Raw genomic sequence first — 12687 nt, forward strand, 5'->3', positions numbered from 1 at the left:
GTCATGGGGGGTGATCCTGCCCCTCTCCTCAGCTGTGGTGAGGCCTCACCTGTAATACTGTTTCCAGTTCTGGGTTCCTCGGTACAAGAGAAACATGGAGCTCTTGGAACAGGTCCAGCGGAGGGCAACGAAGATAATGAACAGACTGGAACGTGTCTCTCTTACAAGGACAGGCTGAGGGAGTTGGGCCTGTTCAGCCTTGAGAAGAGGTGACTGAGAGGGGACTCATCAATGTGTATAAGTATCCCGAGGGAGGGTGACAGGAGGATGGAGCCAGGCTCTTCTCAGTAGTGCCAAGCAATAGGACAAGAGGCAACAGGCAGAAACTGATGCACAGGAAGTTTCACCTGAGTGTGAGGAAGAATTTCTTTACTGTGTGAGTGACCACATCCTGTAACAGATTGTCCAGAGAGGTTGTGGAGTCTCCATCACTGGAGATATATAAGAACTGTCTGGACACAATCCTGTGCAAAGTGCTCTAGGATGATCCTGCTTGAGCAGGGAGGTGGGACCAGGTGACCCACTGTGGTCCCTTCCAACCTGACCCATTCTGGGATTCTGTGATTCTGTGACTTCCAAATGCTTGCAGCAAAGCCAGTCAGGCCCTCACAACATGGGGTTTTTTGGTGAAATTCCTGTTAATAGAGGAGGAAATGTGGGTTGAGGCTGCTCTCTGGAACTGTCTTTGATACGGATTATATATATATATTTTTAAACCTCAGGTTCCTAGATGCAAATCAGCCTTCTGAAGGTAAAAGTCAGTAAAGATTTTAGTTTTATGACAAGATAGACATACTGAGGTCAAAATATTACCTGAGGTGCACTAGTGAGGTTGTTTCCTTCCCCTGCATTTCATCTGCAGCAGAACAGCTGACGTGCATTAGCAACCACGACTTTACAGCAACCCAGTTCTCCTTAGACATAACAGCAAACCTTATCGAATCACAGGTACCATTACAAGTGATCTTTGTGGGTTTTTTTGAGGATCTGTGGCTGAGAGAGTAGGAGCAGCTTGCTGCAGCAAAAGTCCTCTCCAAACACCAAGGTGACACCCTCAGAAAAACACTGAACTGTTCAGCTGTAGCTCTCATGCTTCTTGTTGCCATTCAGTTGCTCTTTTCAAAAAGAGAAGTAGGGACTCATGGACAACATAGCTGATAAAGCAACACAGTCCCTAGTGGACTTGCATGATCTTGGGGGAAAGTATCAAAGTAACAGTTAATAAATAATGCAACAGCTCTGGGCCTCAATCCTGGATGGCTCAGTTCTTGCAAATTAGCCAATGCATTAATCTGGCCATATTGATACATATGGGCCACATCCCTTTGTTGTTTTTTTTTCCGTTTTGCAGTGTAAGCAAAGGATTCATACTGCTTTCAGTGGGAAGAGTCCAGTGGAACCTGGCAGGCTTTTAAATTTCTTTTTGCTCTCTTGGTTACTTCAGCCTATGTCTTCTTTTAAACAGGATGGATCTCGTGCAGAGATGGTTGAATGGGTTCAAGAATGGGCTTACCAAGGGCAAACCATACCTAACCAGTGTGATTATCTTCTGTGATGAAAAATGTACTTCAGGGAACAAGAGGAAAGCCGTAGATGTTGCTTACCTTGACATTACCAAGGCTTTTGACTTAGTCTCCTTTAGCATCCTTGTAGACAGCTGGGGAAGTATGGAATAACAAGTGAGTTGCAAGGCGGGTGAAAAATTTGCTGAGCCCCAGGGCTTGAGGGGTAGTGGTCAACAATGCAAAATTTATCTGGTGAGTTGTTATTAATGATGTTCCTCTGGGGCTGTTGCTGTCTTACATTAATATCAATGACACACACGAGGTGACAGACTACACCCTCATTTCCAAATGAAACCACATTAGGGCTGCTGTTTGCTGTTCAGAGGTTGTCAAGAAGCTAAGGAATGGGCTGACAGAAACTTCATGATGTTCTCAGGCAAATGTAAAGTTTTGTGCAAACTCTTGTATTTTTGTACCGTACTTTTTGTATTGATGGAGTAATCCTATGCGGTAGAACAAGATGGGGACTGTCTGGCCACAGAGCAGCTTTGCAGAAAAGGATATGGGAATTCCAATGTATGACAAGTTGAACCTGAGTCAGAAGTGTGCCCTTACAGCAATGAAGGTCAGCTGCATAGTAGGTTATGCTAGTTAACAGCATATTTGCTATGTTGGAGGAAGGGATCTCTCCATTCTGTGAGATACTTGTGAGCCTGCATCAGGAGTTCTGAGCTTCCCTATACAAGAGAGAGATTAAAAAACTGGAGACAGTCTTGTTGGAGGAGCACCTGCGATGGTTAGGAACCAGACCATGCAGCTGCAGAGGGGTTGAAAGCACCGAGGTTTGTTGTTCTGTTTTGTTGTTGGGTCTTTTTTAAATCTGGATAAGAGAAGGCAGAGGGAGGATCATAGCACTGTCTTCACCAACCTAATAGCAAGTAACAAAGACAGAATTGGACTCTGCATAGCAGAGAGAAATAAGTGCTCTTAAGTTGTAGGAAGAGCTATATTCTGACCAGATAGAAGGAAATCGTGACTACTTTCACTTTCACAGCGAGTCTGATTAAAAACTGGCACAGGCTTCCCAGAGAGATTGTGTTATCCCCATACTTGGTGGTACTTAGAACTCAGCTAGACAATGCCCTGAACAACCTCACTTAACTTCCGAATTGGTCTTGCTTTTAGTAGGAACTGGACCAGATGACCTCCAGTGGTCCTATTCTAAGGATTTAGAGGGAATCTTTGCAGTTAGCCTTTGAAAATGACTCTGTATGTATGCTGATTTTCCAAAAAGGTGAAGGCAAAGAAAAAGGAAGAACTGTATGAAACAAGTGAAATAAACCAGTCAGGTAGTAAGTACTGAAAAGGGGCTACAAAAGAAACTTTATGGCCAACTTTATGGCCAGAAGCTCTAGGAAGAGCCTGTGAAGCAGATTCTGGTAAGAGGAGGAAGGAAATGCATATGAACCATGTGCAGGAACTGACTTGGGTTGGTGTGGAAACATTTTGTTAAAGAGGCAGAATGCAAGGAGTTTTATATAAAATGTTGCCTGCTTCGTTGGCCTCTTTGATTTGTAGTGCCTTCCATGTCTTTCTATCTGCCCACTTTTCCTATTTCTGTATGCATGATATAAATCCAGATAGCTTTATTGAAGTGAACAGAACCATGCCACATTTGTTTGGGTTAAATATGAAATTAAAACTATAGGGTTGTTTTCGTACAGTAAACTTGGTAGGAGCATAAGGGACAAATGCGACCTAAAATAGCATTTAGGAAATATATATAGCAAAATGAACAAACAATATGCAGTGAGTCATGTCCAGTGGTTCTTGCAGTAAAAGAAAGAGGAGCTTCTCTAAGCAAACTAGGTGGGAATAGCTTTTACTTACCTGAAGCTGGAGCTACCCTCTGGGTACAGCATTTTGGCAGTGCCTGTTTGCCCTGTAGCAATGGGGTGTGCTGGCCCCAGAGCAAGGTACCACTTCGTGTTCACAGCAGTCAGACTGATGGTAACAGAGAATCTGAACCAATTTCTGAATTTGCAGCACTCAGAAGCACTCAGGAAGATGAATCGTGTGCATCCTGAGTCACAGTGTTTTCTTGAGTCCTGCTGGCTGCTTCAGCACTCTTGTCCCATAACAGGCTGAGTGTGACACATCTCTGCACTTAGCTAGTACCCCCTGAGGCCAGTGGATCCCTTTGTGGGTGCAGAGCTGTCTCTGGGCAGAGGTTATTACAGGACAGGACCATGGACAATCACACACTGAGAGACCCTGTATAGGTTAGCAAAGAAATCTTCTAGCAGAGACAAGTAAACACGATTTAGAATCTGTTTTGCCTGGCAGATGAAGACCAAGAATTGCCATTTTACACATGGCCAAAGGCTGTATTGGAGTATGTCCTACGGTCATGACATGTGCCACTGACTTAGGAGAATCTGTTACAACAGTTATACTCTTACCTGCCTGCTATGCAGACTAATCTTATAAGCTGGTGGTACAGCTGCTCTGAAACTACCTATACTAAGGTGGAAGGCAGCAGCACAAGGCAGCTTTGCTTTTATGAGCTTTGAAACCATGAAGCCAGATAGAATTGGCCAGGCTGGGTGGCAGCAGTTTGGCCATCTCTATTAAATATAAAACTCAACACACAGCAGTGAGAAGGGGCTCTGATGACACTATTTCAGCTTTGTTCTCATGGTAACCATTATGTCATCAGGATACCATGGTTACTGTAATACTCCTTATATTTCAAATGTTAAAAGAGGCAGAAGGAGGAAAAAAAAACTTTCCCCAAAGTTGAGAAAGAGATGTGTTTATTCAGAATTGAGTAGTCATAGGGAAGGACTAACCAGCAGTTATTAATACTTCATGAAAAAGCCCTCTTGAAACCATGAAGAATTGTTTTAATTAGTATTTACTGTTTCTTACTGTTTCTGCTGCTGTCCCTGCCACCATATGGTGCGTGTCCTGGGGTTTCCCCTCTCTCAGTTTGTGTCACCAGCAGCTATTTTGATAAACACACATCGCAGAAGGCTAATGTGGTCAGATTCAAAACTTTGGAAGGATAATTTTGGATTTAGTTATAAACCTCATTTTACACAAATGTGAGAAATAAAAAAATCCAAAAATATAAGTGGGACTGTGAGGTCATCTCACTTTAGAGGTTCAAGGAAAGCAAAGGAAGTCTTGGCTTGGATGCTTTCAAGATGCTGAAGCATATGGCTCAGAGGAAATCAGAAAGGCAGCTTGCTATTTCTTTTTTTGAGGACAAAAAGTATACTGGTGGCATAGTGCTTTCAGAGGATCATGCCTCCAGACCTCTACAGGTACAGCATGAAAGACACCTTTGCAGAAGGAGAGAACAAGTGCTCTGGTACTGTGAGAATGTACAATTTTGAAAATGGTCCCATAATGAGATGTGGAAGAGCTTTAGACCATTTTATGTGTGAATCTGAGAAGGAACTATGCATATATTTTCAAAAGCAGCTGGTGTTTGTGGGACCTTTGGTGTTAATAACTGTTCAACTTGAGACTGCTTAAGGAAATCTCTGGGTATTCCACACATTATCAGTATCAGGTCCTGGCAGGTAGTTCCAGACAGAATCCACAAATGCAATGCATTTAAAATTTCAAATTCACTTTTTGGAACTCTTGTGAGTTCAGGATTGCTCAGTTGGTGCAAGGCTGATTTTGAAATCAGGTAGGAAAAAAAATTAAATATTAGGTATTAAGAATTGATGGGGAAATTTCAAAATCAAAACAATTTTGTTAGCTTCTGTAATTGCCTGATCTTATCACCTGTATTGTTCTTCCTCCATTTTCCCCTAATACTTGTCACTGATTAAAGCATCTTCTTCTAAATTGGATAGTAAATTTCTGAGGCCAGGATTGTAGTTTTCTACACCAACTCATAACAAAGCATGTGAGACTCTTACTAAAGCGTGAAACTACATGAGCTGGATTTTAGATGATAAAACAGAAATGCAATCCATTGAAAAGTACAGTATGTCACATATATGTATTTATGTATATCTACTCACAGCCCATGAAATATTCTTTATTATCCAATAAGAAAAAGTACCAATGGCTGCTGTGAAAACCTAACTGTGAAGAAATCAATGAGATGTGTACGGTCAACTCTAAAATGTTGACCTTTAATGCATGTCGAGCTTCCCAAAGTATTAAAGTACCCCACTTATCCCTAGATTCATTTGACCTTTGCAGGATCCCTTCTGTCCACTTCTAGCATTCAAAACGTTGGCTCTGCATGCATTTTTCTTTCATGCTGTTGCATGTTTTACATACAAATAGTCAAATCACAAATGTTTTGGCAAAAACAACAGCAATCGCCATATAAAAATCACCAATAAAAATCCATAGTCTAGCTTCAGCTGCTGTGATTCCAGAGGGAATGGAGGGGGGTAAAAGCACAAGTCCAAAAGGAAAGGCTGCTGCTGTAGAGAATATTTCTCTTGACTATAAAAATTTCCATGCCAGTAAACAGCTAGCGGTGTTTCTAGCAAATTCCCTCTCTCTAGATTAAACAATCAGCTGCCCTTTCTTAATGTTCACTGTAGCCTAGCTCATTTTGTACATCTGTTGTAGTCTTGCAAATATTAGTAAACAAGCCTTTCACAGCATGCGTTGCTGCTAAGCAGCACTGATAGACACTTGAGACAGCTGAAATCTATATAGCTGAGTATGGCTAAAGATTTTTACCTGTTTATCTGTCTGATTTAATAGTCCTCTTGCTCCAGAATGGAGAAAATTAATGTAAAAAATCATCCTTGGAAGCAGAAGTACAAGCAAGTGCATCTGGTCCAAGAGTACCATAGAAAAATGTTTCTTAGAAAGTATCTTCTGACTTGAAATAGTTCTACCAAAGTCAGAAATACTTGAAAACACAGGATTTCAGACAATTCATTGAGAAAATAATCACTTCAGTGGTACTTCTCAAGCTTTCCATGTGTCTGTGATAAATAAATATCCTCTGCTATTGAAGTTCATTCATTGCCAGTATATAGCAGCAGTTATGGCTGCACAGAGACATGTATATGAATATGTATATGATGTATATGAATAATGGTGACCTTGAGGGATGGCAGGCCAAAATACTAAACTGAGGAAATCAAACTGATTAGGGCCTTATGATCAATACCTTGAGCAGAGATAAATTGGTATCATATTTCTAGGAGATCACCACAATAGAAACTAACTTTTTTGGTTTCAATAGTATCTTGATGTCTTAGAAAATGCCTTTTAGTATATATAGGTAAAAGACAAGATTTGTCTCTGGTTTAATTAGGTTTCAGGGCATATAATCAGCTAAGAATTTTAATTGGTGTGTCACGGCAGGTAACGTAAAGACAAGATATATATCCCTTTGCTGAAAATAACTTGATCAAGAAACCAAGGACCTACATATTGTATGTAGTCATCAGAAGCTGACATATGCTCTGCAAGACTGCTTTGTCTGGCACCTGAAGCTGTTGTCAAGCTTTTTCTTTGAATTTTTCTAGTTGGTATTCGTTCCCAGTCTCGTTGTCACTTAGCATTACTGAACTGCCAGCAGCAGCACCCTTTCTTTCTGCCTGTTGTGTCAAAGCTTAACTCACCAGGCAGTGCTCAAAAGTTACTCCAAACTGTGACATGTAGGGGCTTGTGAGTTAAATTTTCCCCTTTTGAAAAGTATTAATAATGAAGAATGACAATTAAAAAAACCCAACTAAACAGCAATAGCCTCTGTCAGGTAAAAGTTTTCCAGTGCAGCTGGCATTTTTCTACTCCTTTTGCAGTAGATGAAAGTAATCATTTTTCTAGAATGCTATTTACAGATTATGTGCAGGAACCCATTCTTAATGTTGTGTCTTCTCAATAGATACATGTATCTTTAATTCTTAGCCTGTTTGTGCCATTACACAAATTTTCTGCACAAGTAACCATAATATAGCCTAACTTACTTATAGCTGGAAAAAATAATATAGAGAGTATAAATATACACTTTCAGAAATACTTGATTTGAGCCTGCTTTACTTAAACTAACAATTGGGGGTGGCTGTCTTTGCAAAGCCTTATTGCTATTGCTTAACAGTACTGTCTACCATGCAATTTATTACCTCTCTACATACAAAATATGAACGCTGTTAAAGTTTATATACTTCAAGAAACAGAATTTTAATTTTCTGTAATAACCATTTGAGAAATAACTAAGCAATTTCCATTATTTAGTGCTTGGGAAAGCATGCCAGTTGGTGTGTGTGATACTCACAGTAGGAGTAATGACATAGGATCCATATGGCATTTCAGCATAGAATTCAGCAAGAGAAACTGAAAGGTCATCCAAACTTAAACTGCAGTGAGAGCTTCATCTTAAGAAAATAAAATACTTACCTCTGGCCAACTGTTATATCACTGCATAGAGTGATACAACATCTATATCCCTACCCTGTGTCTATATTTCTACTCTGTTGTTTTATCTTCCTAAAATAAAGCAGGAGTGGACTCTCACAGGCCTGAGGATGAGCAGCAAGTAAGAAGTAAATGGGTATTATTAAAGAAAGCAAGTGTACTTACTCCAAGCTATACAGCTCTGACAGTTGCTGGTTGTGCTGGTTTGGGCGGGGAGGGAGTTAATTTTCTTCACAGTAATTGGTCTGGGGCTGTGTTTTGGATTTGTGCTGCAAACAGTGTTGAAAATACAGGGATGTTTTCTTCACTGCTGAGCAGTGCTTGTACAGAGACAAGGCCTTTTTTGCCTCTCGCCCCACTGCACCAGTGAGGAGATTGGGAGTGCAGAAGAACCTGGGAGGGGACATAGTCAAGACAGCTGACCCCACCTGACCAGAGGGATATTCCTTACCATATGGCATCAGGCTCAGTATACAAAGCTGGGGAAAAAGAAGGAAGGAGGGGATGTCTGGAGTGATAGTGTTTGCCTTCACTGGTGACCATTACATGTGGTAGAGCCCTGCTGTCCTGGGGATGGCTGAACACGTGCTTGTCCATGGGAAAGGGTGAATCAATCCCTTGCTTTGCTTTGCTTGCACACACAGCTTTTGCCTTACCTGTAAAACTGTCTTTATCTCAACCCAAGGGTTTTCTTACTTTTAGCCTTATGATTCTGTCTCCCGTCCTGCTGGCAGGGCAGTGAGGGAGCAGCTCACTGGTGTCTAGTTGAGGGCTGGAGCTGAACCAGAATACTGATTTTCACATTTCATGATATTGTGATGACATGACCACGTGGGGTCAGGTAAAGAGTTTTCAAACAAAAGTGGTTAAGACTGTGGCACTAAAGAGGGTAAGAATGTGCATTTTCTTTTCTCTTCCTTTCTTTCAGGTTGCCTTTATAAACATTCTGTGTAAAACATATACAGAGGTAGTATTCAGAGCAAACTGGACTATTGCTCTGTTCCTGAATGTCAATAGTTACACTTCACCTCTTCATCTATTTTCCATATAAAACAACATTATTGGAACAAAGCAATAAACAAGCTTGGTTATGTGACTACTGGTCATTAGGGCCTATTGCCAAGTGCTACTTTGTCAGGGAAATGGAATCTGGTTAATTGAAAGTGTGCTGTTGAAAACAGTTTTGATTTTACTTGGCTTTTTAATACCCACCTGGTAGCTTGGTACTGTAGGAGAAAAGGGAGGGATTAATTTCTATACTGTACCTCTCAACTATTACTTTCTGAAAAAAGTCTCCCTCTGGCTGGAGTTGTCAAAGGGACAAGCTGCAGACCCTGTCTCTGGAGCTGTAGCCTGACTTTTCTGTAGTGCCACCCAATTCCTATGAAGACTTAGATAAACGGCAAAGAGTGCTTAATGACTCAGTGTGCTCTCAGGCTTCACCAGAGATGGCCCCACGCACTGTGACTTTACTGAGAGTGGAGTGGATGGTATATGAGGGAAGAAAAAGGCCTCACACCCTGAGGACTCTGTCTTGTTCCTGGTCTGGAGGGTTGAGATAGGACATTGTCTGACAGGACTGCAGTACTGTTTTGTGTATTAGAGTCACTGAAGATTCAAATATATCAGCAATTCTAGCTGAAGTAATAGGAAAATTCCTTCTAAACCTAAATGATAGGTCAAGACTATGAAGTACCGGAGTTTCTTGAATTCTTTAGAGCTTACTTTACTTTGAACTTCAGTAATTTATTTAAATGGCATGGCTGTGCACAAAGCTGCCTTACTGCCTCCTTAACCTCTTGCCCCCAGGCCTAACTTCAAAGGGGCTATTCTGAACTCATACCTGCATATATTTGACTTAGTATATAAAACAAATATGCTCAAATGTCACACTTGATGGCAGAAGCCAGGGCAATTCTTTTTGAAGCTGATGCAAGTTATGTCTGCTTGTATCCAGAGTGGACTGAGTCTTAAAAGACCTGAAGTTTGATTTCAATCTTTCCATGTTCCTCATGTGGCTACCAACAGCTGTTTGAATGCAAATAGCTACTGGAACGGTTCAACAGTTGAGAAACAGAAGAGTTAAGAGTAAGTTCCTGTTTATTTGCTAAAGTATCAACTGAAAGCTCCCTTTCCAGTTTTCATTGCAATGTGAGGGTGAGAGACTTGCCTAAAGCAGTACTGAGACATGAGTAGATCCATATTTCAAAGTCCATTCTATTTGAGATCCATTTTGTTTGTTAAATTTACACTATTTTAATCTGTTCATTTAAATTTCAATTCTCTGGACATTAACTGTTTTACAGCATGGAAGTCCTGTCTGTATTTATTGATGCAATGTCCCTGAGAGCAGGAGAGAAACAAAAGGGTGACCATTTGAATTTAATACCACCCAGGAATCAAGCTATCTAGTATCTCTCTTGTTGATTCAGAGTAGTAACACATATCACTAATATATTGTATACACACACAAAAGTAACGCAGGAGATGCTCTTGCTTGTGTTATTACTCACTTCCCATTTCTAACTTAAGAATGTGTTAGTAAGAGTGTTACACAAACTGTTAATACTGTTTTAACAAGAAATGTAGTACAATGCATCGTAGGAGTATGGAGTGATACAATTTTCTTCTGTGGGCTGGAGAAAGTATGTTTTTAAGTATTCAGATTACACAGACTATATATGATTAGTCTAGTTGTTGTGAATTGCAGGTGTTCTAACGCCCACCTTCTCCTGTTATATGGTTTTTCGTGGCTGGCATCATCATTTAATCATTACAGCAGTGGACAAAAAGTCAGAATTCCTGGCTCCTGAGAGTAATTTGGGTGATTTACTGGTTTTTTGTCCTTGAATCAGTCAGAGCTCAGTCTCTTTATGCCTCCATCTTTCCATCTAAAAGCAAAAGTAATCTTGAGGTTCATTTACTTATGCCTAGGATTCTTTCCCACTCTCTGCAGTAAAAGAGCAAATAAATGTAAGCATTTTATTCCACATGAAAGTCTGGTATTTGAAAATTTGTGTTTATCAGGAATGGGGCCAAACATGATAATATTGATATGCTTTCCTTTCTGTGGGCTGAAAAGTTACAATAAGTGCTGATTAGGAAATGGAGGCCTCAGATATTTCTGTAGTCCCAAAATGAATTGGCTGTATTATACTTCCTGAACTTTTGATTTTTTATTTGAATTCAGTTTGTCTCTATGTTTGACTTATCTACGTGTCATGAGAATTATTCATGATTGTCATGCAAACCCAATGGGTTTCTATAAGCTGCCTAGGGTTAGGTGAGTCCCAGGGCATACTGGTAATTGTGCCTTTTCAGTATTAATAGGAGAACTCAGATAGCTGGGACTGAAGGGAAAAAAGCACAGGGCAGCTGAAGATTATATGTGCAAATTAACATTGATGTGACTTGGAACCATTCCAGTTTGGCTCAAAAACCTGAAGTTTATTGGTGAGAAGAAGCAAAGTCCAGGGCTCTTGGCATCAGGAAACTGGAGCAATCTCTTAATCTACCATGTTCATGTGAGTGATGTCAGGGTGAAATCCAATAGAATATGTGGCAGGACAAATGTGAGAATGCAAGATATTCAAGAATAGTGCTAACATGAGTTTGGGAATCTGGATAGGGTGAAATGGTTGTGCCTTGTGAGGAAAAGAATAGTTAACATAAAATTCAAGAAGCCTGTGTTTCTGTCACAGGCATAAGTGGTTCATGATGCTTGAAGCTAGTCTATATTTTTACCTGGAAAATGCCTTTCCAAACCTAAATCAATGACTTTAGCAAACTCTCCCCATCCTCCTGAGGTGGATTTGGTCATTAGTTGAGGCATTTATATACAGGTCTAATGGGAGTAAATTCAGTGAACCTTCACGCTGTCCAAATATTTACCAACATGCCAAATGCAGGGACATTTCAAAAAGCTTGCTTAGAATACACAGAACCTACAGAAACCAATCTGGACCTTCTAGAAAATTAACAGCTACAGAGACTATGAACTAGGACATGATTTTTGAAGAAAGTAATAGCATATTTTCTTACAGTAAAAGGTTTAATTTTTAGTTGTGAACTCAACTTCAGGAAGAAAAAAAATTGCAAACTGGAGTGCCTGGGATTTTACTGGGATATATCTGAAAATAGGTTCTCAATTCCTACCTCCTGTCTGAGTAGGGCTGTAATTCTGTATACTGAGGCACTCTGAGCTCTAAGCGACCCCACCAGTGGGGTGTTCTGAACCTCCTGGTTCATTCTGCCTGCATCTAAATGTCACCTCTTCCTCTGAAAGCCACTTAAGGTACTTCAGGAATACTCTCTCAAGGCAGCTGCCACCTCCTGAGTGAAAACAACAGCCTCCACGAATGGCACTGAGCGACTAAAAAAGCCTCAGAAGGAGCGGGAGTGTGGCAAGGCATTTGTCAATGTTTTTTGGTTTTGGTTTTTCCCAGTGACATTAATGTGTATGGTTGCATCCTGTGTTTGAATGTTATTTTACTAAAGCAGAGACTGTGAAGCTGCTGTATTTTATCCCTGGTACCTTTAGGAGCATGAGCAAGAGAGAAGAGCAGGTGAAGAATTTTCATATGGAGTTGTCTATATGTGTGACCAATGATGAGCAAATTACTGGATCTTTCCAGGTCAGAAATTTCGAGAAGCTCTTCAGTCATCAAGAAAAATTACTGTTAATTGTTTTAATTTGCATAGCTAAACCACATTCGGGATGTTCTTGAGACCTGCTCAGTTTTGGTCAGACTGCTTGACCTGGGAACTTGTA

Source organism: Neopelma chrysocephalum, unplaced genomic scaffold, assembly GCF_003984885.1.
Source record: "Neopelma chrysocephalum unplaced genomic scaffold, ASM398488v2 Primary Assembly neopelma1_24, whole genome shotgun sequence".
Classification (NCBI taxonomy): domain Eukaryota; kingdom Metazoa; phylum Chordata; class Aves; order Passeriformes; family Pipridae; genus Neopelma; species Neopelma chrysocephalum.